At 35.2% G+C, this 13,956-nt stretch overlaps 1 pseudogene; it reads left to right on the forward strand.

The window, feature by feature from the left end:
• The first annotated feature begins 854 nt into the window (after positions 1 to 854).
• LOC118895340 lies at positions 855 to 4,161 on the forward strand (annotated as a pseudogene).
• The last annotated feature ends 9,795 nt before the right edge of the window (positions 4,162 to 13,956 follow it).

Raw genomic sequence — 13,956 nt, forward strand, 5'->3', positions numbered from 1 at the left:
CAACAAAATGAAAAGGTAATCTACTGAATGGGAAAAACTAGTTGGAAATCATATGTGATAAGGGGTTAACATCCAAAATATATATAGAACTCATATAACTCAACAGCAAAAAACCCAATTAAAAAAAATCCAATTAAAACTGGGCAGAGGATCTGAACATTTTTTTTCAAAGAAAACATGCTCAACTTTGCTAAACATCAGGGAAATGCAAATCAAAACCAGAATGATATATCACCTCACACATGTTAAAATGGCTATTATCAAAAAGACTAGAAGTAACGAGTGTTGGTGAGGATATGGAGAAAAGGGAACCCTTGTGCATGGTTGATGGCAATGCAAACTTGCCATCAAGTTCATAGTGGTGTAGCCACTATGAAAAAAAAATGGTGGTTCCTTAAAAAATTAAAAATAGAACTACTATATGATACAGCAATCCCCTGGGTATTTATTCAAAGAAAACAATAACACTAACTCAAAAAGGTATATGAACCCCATGTTCATTGCAGCATTAGTTACAATAGTCAAGATGTGGAAACAATCTAAGTGTCCATAGATGGATGAATGGACAAAGATGTGGTGTGTGTGTTTACATACACACACATATACAATGGAATATTATTCAGCCATAAAAAAGAAGGAAATATAACTATATTGATATCACAGATGGACTTTGAGGGCATGATGTTAAATGAAATAAATCAGACAGAGAAAGAAAAATACTTTATGTATGATCTCACTTAAATGAGAAACAAACAAAAAAAGAGTTAATAAAAACCTAAATAACTACACTCAGATACAGAGAACAGGTTGGTGGTTGCCAGTGGTGGAGGGTGGGGGGGTGGGATATGGGCAAAATGGTTGAATGGGATCAAAAGGTACAGACTTCCAGTTATAAAATAAATAAGTTATGGAGATGTAATGTACAGCATGGGGACTATAATTAATAACACTCTTGCATATATGAAAATTGCTAAGAGAATCAATCTTAAAAGTTCTCATGACAAGAAGAAACAATTTTTTTTGAACCATGTATGGTGACAGATATATTAACCAGAGTTATTGTGTTGATCACTTCACAATGTATACAAGTATCAAATTATTATGTCGTACACATGAAACTAATATAACATTATAAGTCAATTACACTACAATTTAAAAAAAGACCCTTTTTAGAGGTTGCATTATTATTACATAATAGCTGTATAGAGCAATAGAAAATATTTCTCTTTATTTCTATAAAGTTAGTTCTAGGATGTATTTAGCTAAGATTAATGTGTAAATCAGCATCTATGTATATTTCAGTGTACCTAATGAAGAAGGAATACAATGTAGAAACGCAATGATTTACAGTTTATAAAAATGAAACGAAATAGTAAAAACAATAGAATATCGCTCTGTGCAATGAGGGAAGAAGCAGAATAGAGAGGACATAAGAATAATAAAACTTCCATGAGGCAACTCTTGTAAGTTTTTACTATAGAACTTATAAGTAGTTTAACATGATAATAAAATTAAGTATAAAAATTAGCAATTTTTTAATGCAAAAATACTAATCAGCAATGCACATTTCAAGTGATTTGAAGTTACAGTAATTTGACTCTACAATCATAATTGGATGTATATAAAGATAAAATATTTATACATATATACATAAATATACTCATGTATGTACTATATTAGAATATTCTAATATATAATCTAAATTATAAAATACTGATTGAGTGAGTCTATTCTTATTAACAATATTGGTATTCAAAAATTATATGTAAAGTATAAAAACATTTTGCTGATGTTATTGGGAACCAATATTTTCAACATTAGAACAAAGTAGTAGAAATTTTTAAATGAAAAGGAATAAATAAAAATTCCGTGTTTCTAAATTTATTTTGGAAATACCAGTTAGAATTCATGTTTTTTTAATCTTAAAACTTTCACCTGTCCACCTAAAGGGCCTAGGAACAATGACCTAGTAGCAATGAAGATGTTCACCAGCACCTAGATGATGGTATGTGAATGTATTTAAACATTAAAATGTCTTAGGGATTCTTGGAGAAATGGTTAAATTCAGGACGGGGTAGGAAAACACAAGAAACACCTGGAACATCTTGTCGTCCAAAAAGCAAATTCACTTTCTAAGACTTCTGGAGGCAGGGGAATGAGAGATATAGTTGAAACAAGAATGTCTAGGAATCAATAAACTACTCTGTGGTTAGTTATCTCATTTTCTCCATGTTTCATATAAATTAAAAAAAAATTTTTGATAGAAGATACATTCTAATTATTGAAGCTTACAATCAATAAAACATCAAAAGAAAAATTAGGTATACAAGAGTTTAACAAGATTATATTTAAAAAATAAATTGACTTTAGTTTACTTATTTTTCACCACTTAAGGTTGAATATCCTAAATAGTTTTATAGTTGATGTTCAGAGAATCCCATATTTATCTGAATGCATGACAATAAGATACATTTCCAAATTGTGCAAGAATAGTGCCATTAACCATATAAACATTTATAAGACCCAACGAGCCTATTACATACATTTTCAAGTTTAACTTTCTAATTCTTCATAAACAGAAAGAATTAAAAATTGTTCTTCTGAAACAGTGCACTGCATACATACGACCATCAACCACAGCATGAAAATGTTAATTTTCTACATCTTCTGAAATATTGAGGACTATTAGAAATGAAGAAATATTAACCCATACTTTGTGTTGTGGTATCTCCTATCTAACTACAATATTTTCCTGCTTCATTGATGATTTTAATAATCTAAATATTACAAAGAATATGAATAAAAAATAGCTTAAGTTTTCTTTTTTGTTAGAATATAGATAAAAACATGGAAAATATATCTATTTATTCTGGTTTGAATAACAAACAGCTCTTTGGTTGTTATTAAAAGAGATTATATTCATTCTAATTTTTAAGGAATAAAGTGTTTGAGTTGGACCCTTGCATATTTTAAGCATTAAATTGTTTTATGCTTGGTATTGCTGCTACTGCTTCTAAGATATTTTAAAAAGCAAAATTTGTTCTTTCAATATACATTTAAGAGCCTGGGGTGCCACAGACATAACTGCCTTCTTGGAGTTGTTTTTTCAGTCAAATCAATCAATAAACACCAGAGTTTATTAAAAACGTGCGCTTTTATCTTAAGTGTCCAGAGGTCCATGACGCTAATTTTCTTCACTGTAAACATTCTTCGAGGGCGTGCCCCGCGCTCGCTGCAGCCCGCCCGCCCCTCCTTCTCCCCGCGGCGCCACCGACGGGGAGCCCGAGCCGCCGCTGCAGCCTCAGCCGACAGCCCTGCGGTAAGGCAGGCGCGCAGCCTGCGGGACCCCGACGTGGGAAGACGGCCCCGGGCCGGAGACGGCCATTTTAACCGGAACGTGGCCTCCAAGGTGGGCGCTGCGGCCCCTCTGCTCTCCCCCTACCTGCCCGGCGGCCCTCCCGCGGGGCAGGGAGGGCCTGGGCACCGGCTGGGCGTCTGGTGTCCGGGCGTGGCCAGGGGCGCGAAAGGGACCTCGGAGCTCCCCCCATGGCCGGCACGCCGCCTTCGCCCTCTGCTTCCTTATCTTATTCCACGTGCGCGCTCTGAAACTGGCTTCTGGAGTTACAGTGAATGATGAAGTCATCAACGTTTTTAATGATAGGAAAGTAAGGTAATGTCTACACAAGACAGCAAAAAAAAGAAAGAAAGCTGTTCTCTTCTGTTTAAGCGATGGCAGAAGACAAATAATTGTAGAGGAGGCAAATCAGATCTTGGTGGGTGACACTGGTGATATTGTAGAGGACCCCTACACACCTTTTGTGAAGTTGCTACCTATGAATGATTGCTGATAATAAGATGCCACATAGAAAACAAAAGAGTCTAAGAAAGAAGACCTAGTATTTACATTCTGGGCTTCTGAAAGTGCACCTTTAAAAAGATGATTTACGCTAGCTCTATAGATGCCACTAAAAAGAAATTAGAAGTAATAACATGAGTGGCAAGTAAATGGCTTAGATGATAATAAAGGACCGTTTGACACTTGGAGAGAAATTGAGAGGCAACGTAGTAGTTTCACTTGAAGGAAAACCCTGTAAAATCAAAGTCAAGTGCCATCTGGATCTTGAGGAGCTTCCGTTTCTCCAGCTCAGTCAACTGGAATAGTATTAGGTTTTGGGGTTTTTCTTTTCCTTTCTCTTCCCACTGGGTCCTAACAACACAATGAATGAAGGCAATATCATTCATATAAGCAGCCTATCAGAGATTGTCATTAAACTGTTACTTTTATGTAGAACCCAAGGAATGCCTTCCCGTTATATTTTAGCCCAAACAACTAGTTATATGTCTCCCTTGTAGCAAGCACTACAATGAAGTTGATTGTCAATGTGAATAGCTTAGAATACTGCAAAGGGTTAGGCTAATTGAATGCCTTGAAAGTATTATTCACTGGTGAGATGGTAAACTTTATTCAATATTATTTATAGTTGCACTTGATTGCAGTTTTGTGAGGCTGGAGCATTCGTACACCTCACTTGCCTTGGCAAGCCTACTTTTGGTGACATGGCAGCACGGATATAACACTATGCATGGAAAGCACTTTTTTTGTAATGAGTTTAATCCCCCAACCCAAAAGGAATTCCAGTTGTGTTAACTGTGTCATCAATTTATCCTACTGCCCCTGTGTTCATTCCTGTTACCTTTGTATCTTCTTAAAATAGCTGTTGTCGAGGCCTTTTCGTTTTCCATTGAGTGTACACTGCTGAATAAGTGTAGGAGTTTTATGTTTACCATGTAAGTCTTGCAACACTGAAGATATTTTGAATATGTCATGATGGCAATTTCTGTATAAAAGAGCCTTGAATGGAACACTGATCTCGAAAACAAACTCCCCACCCTCGCAAAAATGGCCACGTTGCAATAAAAATTGTGGCATATTATAGAACGAACGTTGCCTTGTTTTCCTTGGATATTTTGCAAAATGCCATGTGAAGCAACTCCTAGAGTGAACAGCTAATATTAGTCTCTGCACTGGTCATTTAAGAATTTTTTTGTACAACATTCATGCATAATATTTTCCAGTTTGTTAATTTGGTTAATTTGGCTTAATTTGGTTTAAAAAATATTCTATCCTGAAGCCAACTAATATAAAACATTATTGTTAATAGAGGGTACTTTTACAAACTTTAGTTTATTTCCTTATGTGTTAATATGATGATCAAGAATTATTTTTTTGCACTTTGACAAAAATCCTCTTCAATATCTGATCTGTTCTCTGGATAAATTAGGGTAGTTATTTTTTAATTCACGTTACATTTCTAAGTAGTTGAGTAGTAGAAGAAGTAGGAACCTCTTATTGTGTATTTGGTCATAATGAAAATAATTTGTAAAATGTTGTCCTTAAAAAGTGTAATAATATTTCTCATGTTTAGGAACTTTCATTTCAGCTACTATTTTTTAATATAGTTCGCAAATTGGAAAAAAAATGATATAGCAGTCAAACATTAGTAGTGGGATTTGGCTGTGGTCCTTATAGAGAATTTGATCTGTTCAATATGAGCAGTTTGCTGTTAGCAGAGCTGTTTATGGCAAACACATGCTCTTGTTTCTTGTCATAGTTAGCCACAAATGGCAAAACTGGACTTGATTCTACTGGTATACAAAACAGGCATGCTAATAAGCAGTGGATTGTAGCTTAGAACTTACCCCATAGCTCTGAAGAATGCTCTTATTTGAAAACAGGAAATGAAAAATCCCCCCCTTTTTTTTAATGTATGGGGAAAATTGGGTTTAAATATTTTTCCATATTTTCAAAAGGTTTTTCAGATGAAAACAAAAATAGGAGTTAAATGTCTAGGTTTCCATTTAAAATTATATGAATGGCTTGGAATCTTTTGCCCTGAGAAATTTTGTTTCAGGCTTCTAGCTGTCCCTGTGAATTAATTATCCTGGACATTTTGATGGCTTTTTGGTAAGGTCAAACTCATAAGTAAAGCATGAGAATACTGACATACACTAAACCATATGTGTACTGATACTTGTACCATGAAATTTTTCATTATTTTCCTCATTCTTCTAAAAAATAAGAGACTCTAAGTTATGCAGTATCTTTTGTTTTTATAGCTGATTTCTCAACTTTCTGATATGCCTCTTTAAATTATATAATAATTTCAGAGAGTAAAAATTGCTTTAAAATGTGGTACTTTGATGTGTTAGATTGACAAAACATACTAATATTAAGGTCATCTTTGAAATACATCTTTGTGCATAAAGCCAAAGATAATAATTAATGGTTCATATGTTACTTGAGACTAATTTGGCATTTGAAATGATCATTTTACTTTACGATCATTTACAATGAAACAATGTTCCAGTTAGCTTTAAAGGCATACAGTGCTAATCAGTAAAATATTGACAATATTTTACTGCTAGCTTGCAAAATTATGTGTTTTAAAAAATAAAATACATGAAAATATTTAAAAAAATTCTATGAGACAGTTACAAGTATTTCAAAATAAAATCTTGTCACAAAATATTCGATTTATACATTGAATTTCAAATTCCTAACAATTTTTTTTCACAAAGGGGTTGATTTATAAAGATGACCATACATAATTCTTGCCACAGAGTGTCTCAGGTATGACAGAGACTGATTCATCATTCCTGGACACACAATAAATGTCAGCGTCCGGTTTCCTTACAGTTCAGTGGGGGCTATGTGGCCGAGTCTACACATGCCTTAAAATCCCTGCACAGACTGTTGTTTCAGCGCCCTCAATACAGAGGACCCTGTGCAGGACCCTGAGGAAGGCCTGGGGAGGACCCTGAGGAAGGCCTGAAGGATGGAGAGTCACAAACTGGAATGATCTTGGATGACCAAATTATGTAGAAGAAAGTCCTCAAGAGAAATCTGATGTACGTCAGATTGTTATGTGAGCAAGAAATAACCCTGCGTTGTGTGCGCTGTGAGATGCGGGACTGTTGGCTATAAAAGCTGGCAGAGATACCCTAACATGCTGGATAAATAAAATTTTATAAAAATCAGTGATTTATTTTGTATATATGTATGATTGCATTGTCTTTTAAAAGCATGCTTTTGAAATATAATCTTAATCCTTACAGGAAAAAAAGCAGAGTTTGAAGGAAATATAATGTACTCAGAAATCATTACTGTGTAGAATAAGCATGTTAATCTTTGAGGTCACAACAATAGCATCAAAAATATGTGTATATAAATTTAAAAAAAACTTATTTCCTAGGTAGATGGATGGCTAAAATATCTAGATATGAGATACAGTATGTTTTGTGAGAGCAGGTATGCAGACCATATTATTTATTATGTAATAGCCATACTATTTAATACAGTGCCAGCACATAATGTTTTAAACATCTGAATAAACAAATAAATAAATTAGGTAATCTTTTACATTTTTAATATTTTGCCTGCTACACTGGACAACCAAAATTCAGCTTGATTTACTAAACAGAAGATAATTCTTTACAGTAGGTTAAAAACCCATTCACACTGAGGATATAAAATGGGAATAAAAAAGTAAAACAAAGCTTTCAGGGGACAAAAACAAAGCAACCCCAAAAAACCCAAACTACTATTTCTCATTGTTATTATGTAAAAATTATTTTTCTGGATAAACAACCTAATGTTATATAACTAAACCTCTACTAAGCTATGAATTTTTAGTGAAAATAATGCCCTGCTACAGAATTTTCATACTAGACATACTAATTTCATTATGACTAACCAGCAAAGTAACGTTTTGTTTTCAGTTTAGGTTTTGTGATTAAAATCTGAGCTTCTTTTTGAAACTGTTATTCCATAGGTATTTTATGCTTTGTACAAAAGGAAATCCTCTGATTTTGAAGTATGTGAATACTGATATTTCAGGACTTTTGTTGTTGTTGTGTTTTAGGGGGAGTTTTGATAATGTTGTATAAAAAAATAAAATGGTCTGCAGAAATTCCATGCCTTAACTCGAACTCCTGGTCTAGCCTGTATACGTCTATGGTCAAGCTCATCTCCCCCCTCAGGCACAAAGCTATTCATGTTCTCATTCTACCCTTATACATAATTTTTAAAAATATTGACCTTTTTAAGAATTTTCCATTTACTGTATAAACTAACTCTTTGACTACTTTATCACCTACATTACATAGTTCAAATACTATAGGGAAAATGAGTTTAAGGGACATAAAAGCAAATTTGAGGTGGCAGTTTTATTTTTTCTGAAGTTTCAGGCATTGTTTTCTCTGTATAGTATTCAGCTGAGAAGCATTAGGCTCCTAAGCACTCAGAGCAGCATAAATGAAGGAAATTATTCAGGCTATTATCACAAAAGGATTAGCCGTAAAATTAGGAGAAACTGTGTGCCTCTGTACTTGCTGATTACTCTGCAGCCTCTACTGCCTGAAGAACAGAGATAAGGTGTCTATATTTACCATGGTGTACGTTACATCCCTAGTAATATTCGACAAATGGTGCTGAAATAACTAGACATTCACATGCCAAAAAAAAAAAAAAAATCTAGATGTAGAACTTATAACCCTTTAAAATTTTAACTCAGTATGGATCACAGACCTAAATGTAAAACACAAAATTATAAACCTCCCAGAAGATAACATAGGAGAAACCCTAGATGACTTTGCATATGATGACTCTTTAGATACAGCATGGAAGACATAATCCATTAGAGAACTGATGAGCTGGAATTCATTAAAATTAATAACTTCTCTATAAAATACAAACCATAGACTAGAGTAGAAATATTTGCAAAATACTTGATACAGGACTGTTATCCAAAATATACAAAGAACACTTAAAACTCAACAATAAGAAAACAGTTGATTAAAAATAAGCAAAAGACCTGAACAGACATCTCACCAAAGATGATGTATAGATAGAAAATAAGCATATGAAAATAAGCACATGCTCAACATCATATATCATTGGGGAAATACAAGTTAACACGATGTTGATATACTCACTTATTAGAATGGTCAAAATCCAGAACAATGACAACACCAAATGCTGGTGAGGATGTGAAACAACAGAAACACTCATTTACTGTTGGTGGGAATGCAAAATGGTACAGCTACTTTGGAAGACAATTTGACAATTTCTTACAAAACTAACTATAGGATGTGGCAATTTCACTTGGTATTTATTCAAATGAATTGGAAAGTTATATTCACACAAAACTTGCACATGGATGTTTATAGCAGCTTTATTCATAATTGATAAATCTTGGGAGTAAGATGCCCTTCAGTAAGTGAGTGGACAAATAAACTGTGGTACATCCAGACAATGGGATAGCATTCAGCACTAATAAGCAAGGAGCTATCAAGTCATGAAAAGACATGGAGAAATCTTAAATGCATATTACTAAGTGAAATAAACCAATCCGAAAGGCTACAAGCTGTATGATTCCAATTATATGACATTCTGGGAAAAGCAAAACTATGGAGATAGTAAAAGGATCAGTGTTTGCCAGGGGGAGGGGGGAAGAAAGGATAAATAGGTGGCATACAGAGGATTTTTAGGGCACTGAAACTACTCTGTATGATGCTTTAGTGATAGATGCATGTCATACATGTGTCAAAAACCACAGAACGTACAACACCAAGAGTGAACCCTAATGTAAACTATGGATGTTGGGTGATAATGATGTTATCTATGTGCGTTCATTTATTTTAATAAATGTAAGACATTTCGATAGTGTGGGAGGCTTGGCATATGTGTGGAGAGGGAGTATATGATATGGGAAATGTTTCTGCCTCCGCTCAGTTCTGCTGTTAACCTAAAACTTCTCTAAGTATATTTAAAAAACAACATACAGATGGCAGGCTAGATTTGACCAGCAGCAATAGTTTGCTATCTCTGGATGTAGAAAACAGCTTCTTTATTAAAGGAATAAATGAAACACCAGAGTGTGTTCCAGTTACTACTGCTGCATAATAAGTAACCCCAAATAAAAAATACATCACAAATACAACAAAACACACAGAAGCAAAGCTGTTTTCATAAAAATGAAAGCTGAAATAACTTGGGGCCACCAAAACTGCATTATATAAAATATAAAAGGAAATTTTAAAAAGAAGATGAATGATTTTAGAGGGAAGCAGGAAATACAAGAAGGTATGAATGAAATGGAAATATATAAATAAATATAAATTAATATTGATTATAAACAAATGAAAACAAATAAGCTGGTAATATCCAGGGGAGAATTAAAATTCACAGTATTGAAAACTTAAAAGTCTGGAGGAGTAAGTGCATCTAAAGTGTTCTAAGTTTCTAGCATTCCTGGGGAAATATGTAAGTAATAATTGGTTTTAGACTACTTTATGGCAATAATGTTCAGAGAGAACTGTAGATTAACCACATAGTAGGAAGAATAATTCCCTCCACTCCCAAAGTTGTCCACATCCTAATACCTGGAAATTGTGAATATTTTACCTTAAGTTAAGAAAGAAACTTTGAAGATGTCAAGGTAAAAGATTTTGTGATGGGGAGATTATCCTTGATAATCTGGGTAGGTTCAACCTAATCACAGAGTCCTTAAAAGTGGAGGACTTTCCCCAGGTAAGCCAGGTCAGGTCAGAGTCAAAAAGATGCAATCACATCTCTGTTGATCAGACATATGTGATGTGTAAAGGACTCTACCAGCTGATGCTGGCTTTAATGGGAGTGGTGGGAATAATGAATCAAGAAATGCAGAGGCCTCTAGAAGCTGGAAAAGGTAAAGAAACAGAATCTCTCCTAAAGTAAACAGAACACAGCCAAAACCTTGATTTTAGCCCAGTGAGACTTGTGTTGAACTTGACCTGCAGAACTATAAGATAATAAATTTATTTGTCTAGGTACTAAATTTAGGGTAATTTGTTATGGAAGCAATAAAAAACAAATACAACCATATAAACTAAATTTCATAAAAGGAAAACCAATAAAATAACAATCAATTCCAAGGAAGCCAATACATGAGATAAAGAAATCAAACACATCTGAGTTAAAAAAAAAAAAAAAAAAAGAGCTATGAGAATGGTATTTGTGAAAATACATAATTCATAAAATGAACAGAAAAAAGAAAAAACATGGTTTTCACAGCAGATGCAGAAAAAGCATTTGGTAAAATGTCATCATTTGTTTATGGAATAAAATAAAAACACTTAGCAAAGTAAAAAGAAAAAAGATAATTAGTGGCCAAAAAAATACCTTCAAAAATACCTACATCTACCATTATCATTACTGATAACTAACTGTGGATTACTAAAATTCTTCCCCTTAATGAAAAAATAGAATGACCATCATTATCAGTTCTAGTCAACCTGCTCTGGATGTCCTAGTTATTGAAACAAGGTATAATGGAGAGAGAGTTTTATAAGAATTTAAATGTATAAAAAGTCATTATTAACAGAGAACATAATTTTTACATAGAAAGTGTAAAAGAATTTCAGAAAAGCCATTAATCATAAGTGAATCTGACAAGATTGTTTCATACAAGATCAATATAAAAAATAAATTGCAACCCTGAATAGCCAAAGCAATTATGAGAAAAAAGAACAAAGCTGGAGGTATCACATGCCTTGATTGCAAACTGTATTACAAAGCTATAGTAATCAAAACAGTATGGAATGCCCTAAAAACAAACACAGAAATCAACAGTATAGAGATCCCATAAATAAACTTATGCATATATCATATGCATATATCAAAGGAACCAAGAATAAACAATAGGAAGAGGACAGTCTCTTCAATATTGTTGGGAAAACTGGACAACCACATATGAAAGAATGAAACTGGACAACTATCTTACACCACAAACATTCACTCAAAATTGATTAAAGACTTGAATGTAAAACCTGAAACCATGAAATCCCTAGGAGAAGAAAACCAGGTGGTAATCTCCTTGACATCAGTCTTGGCAAAGATTTTTTTCAGGTCTAACACCAAAACCAAATGCAACAAAAGCAAAAACAAACATATGGGACTACACAAAACTAAAAAACTAAAAAGCTTCTGCACAGCAAAGGAAACCATCAACAAAATGAAAAGGCAACCTACCAAATGGTAGAAAATAGTTGCAAATCATGTATCTCATAAGGGATTAACATCCAAACTATATAAAGAGCTCATACAATTCAACAGCAAAAAACCCCAATTTAAAAATGAGCAGAGGTTTGAATAGACATTTTTCTAAAGAAGACATATAGATGGCTAACAGGTACATGAAAAGGTGTTCAAATCACCAATCAGAGAAAAGCAAATCAAAGCTGCAATGAGAAATCGCCTCACACCTGTAAAAATGGCTATCATCAAAAAGTCTACAAACAGACTAAGAAAGGTCCCCACCAAGGCTGGCACACACGTGCCTGCTGCCAGGCATTAAGAAAAGTCCCTACCGGGGCTGACCTTCTCGTGCCTGCCACTGGCACTAAGTAAGGTCCCCACCAAGGCTGGCCCTCGCACGTCTGCTGCCGGCACTAAGAAAGGCTACTGCTAGGATTGATCCTCTCACAATGGCTGCTGGGCACTAGGAAAGGCTCCCACTGGGGCCAGGTCTCTCATGCCTGTGGCCACTGGCTTCCCCATGCACCTCCTCAACAGTGGGACTGGATCTCTCGCAGCGGCTGACCACCCCCCCCCCACACCTGTCACCACTGGGGCTCCCATGACCCCGCAGCCGTGCCACCTCCGCACCCTGTCCTTACTGGGGCAGACCTGAGTACTCCAGGGCAGCTTTGGGAGCAGACCCCTGTAGGTGGCCCACATGCAGAGGTGGGGCTAAAACCACAGCTGAGCCCCAGGGGTGGGGCAACTAAGGAAGAGGAACAAAAATCTTTCCATGCAGCTGCACAAGCCACAGATTAAATCCCCGTGATCGGCTTGGAAAACTCTGCATATATGGAATATCTGAATGGACAACGAGTGTTCCCACAACTGAAACTGGTCTGTGAGGGCAAGTACATGTGAGAGTTGGGCCAGGTCAGAGTCTGAGCTGCCCCCACAGTGCCCACAGTGGGTCCAGAGACGTACCTAGAGGTATTGCAGGGCCTCCTGGGGAAGTGGAGGTTAGCTGTGACTCACAATGGGGGCAAGGCCACTCAAAACTGAGACTCCAGAAAAATATTATTACTACTATTATTTTTTTTATGTTTTGTTTTGTTCTGTTTATTTTTCTATTTTTTTAATTTAAAAAAAAATTTTAATATTTATTCTTTTAAGTTTTCTATTTTTACTTTACTTTTTCAGTGATTTCTGTTTTTCCTTGTTATGTTTTGTTTTTATCTTTTTTGATCGTTTTTGTGCATTTCTTTTATTTATTTTTTGCTTTTTTTTTAGTTCACATTCTGCTTTTGTTGTTTCTTTTTTGTTTTTGTTTTGTTTTTAATTGTTCAATTTCATTTTGGGGTTCTTTTATTTGGTTGTTCTCTTGTTTTTTGTTTTCCTTGTTTTTGTTTCTGTTTTTTGTATGTGTGTGTGTTTCTTTGTTAGTTTGTTTTTGTTTGGTTTTGCTTTTACCATTTGTCTTTGGTTTTATTTGTTCATTTTCTTCTTTTTTTTTAAGCTGTTGTTGTTACTGTTTGTGTCTTCACTATTTGTCTTGGGTTCTGTTAGTCTGTTTGTCCTCCTTCCCCCCACCTTATTTTTTTTTTTTGTCTCACTGTGTGGCTTTCAGGGTCTTGGTTCCCCAGCTTGGGGTCGGGCCTGAGCCTCTGGGGTGGGAGTGCCAAGTCCAGGATGCTGGACTGCCAGAGAATTCCTGGGCCCAGAGAATACTAATCAGCAAGAGCCCCCCAGGAAGTCTCCATCTCGACTCCAAGACTCAGCGCCACCCAACTGCCTGCTGGTTCCAGTGCTGGATGCCTTACACCAAACAACAAGCAAGACAGGAACACAAATGCACCCATCAGAGACAGGCTGCCTAAAGTCATACTAAGCTCACAGAC

The sequence above is a fragment of the Balaenoptera musculus genome, chromosome 5, assembly GCF_009873245.2.
Source record: "Balaenoptera musculus isolate JJ_BM4_2016_0621 chromosome 5, mBalMus1.pri.v3, whole genome shotgun sequence".
Classification (NCBI taxonomy): domain Eukaryota; kingdom Metazoa; phylum Chordata; class Mammalia; order Artiodactyla; family Balaenopteridae; genus Balaenoptera; species Balaenoptera musculus.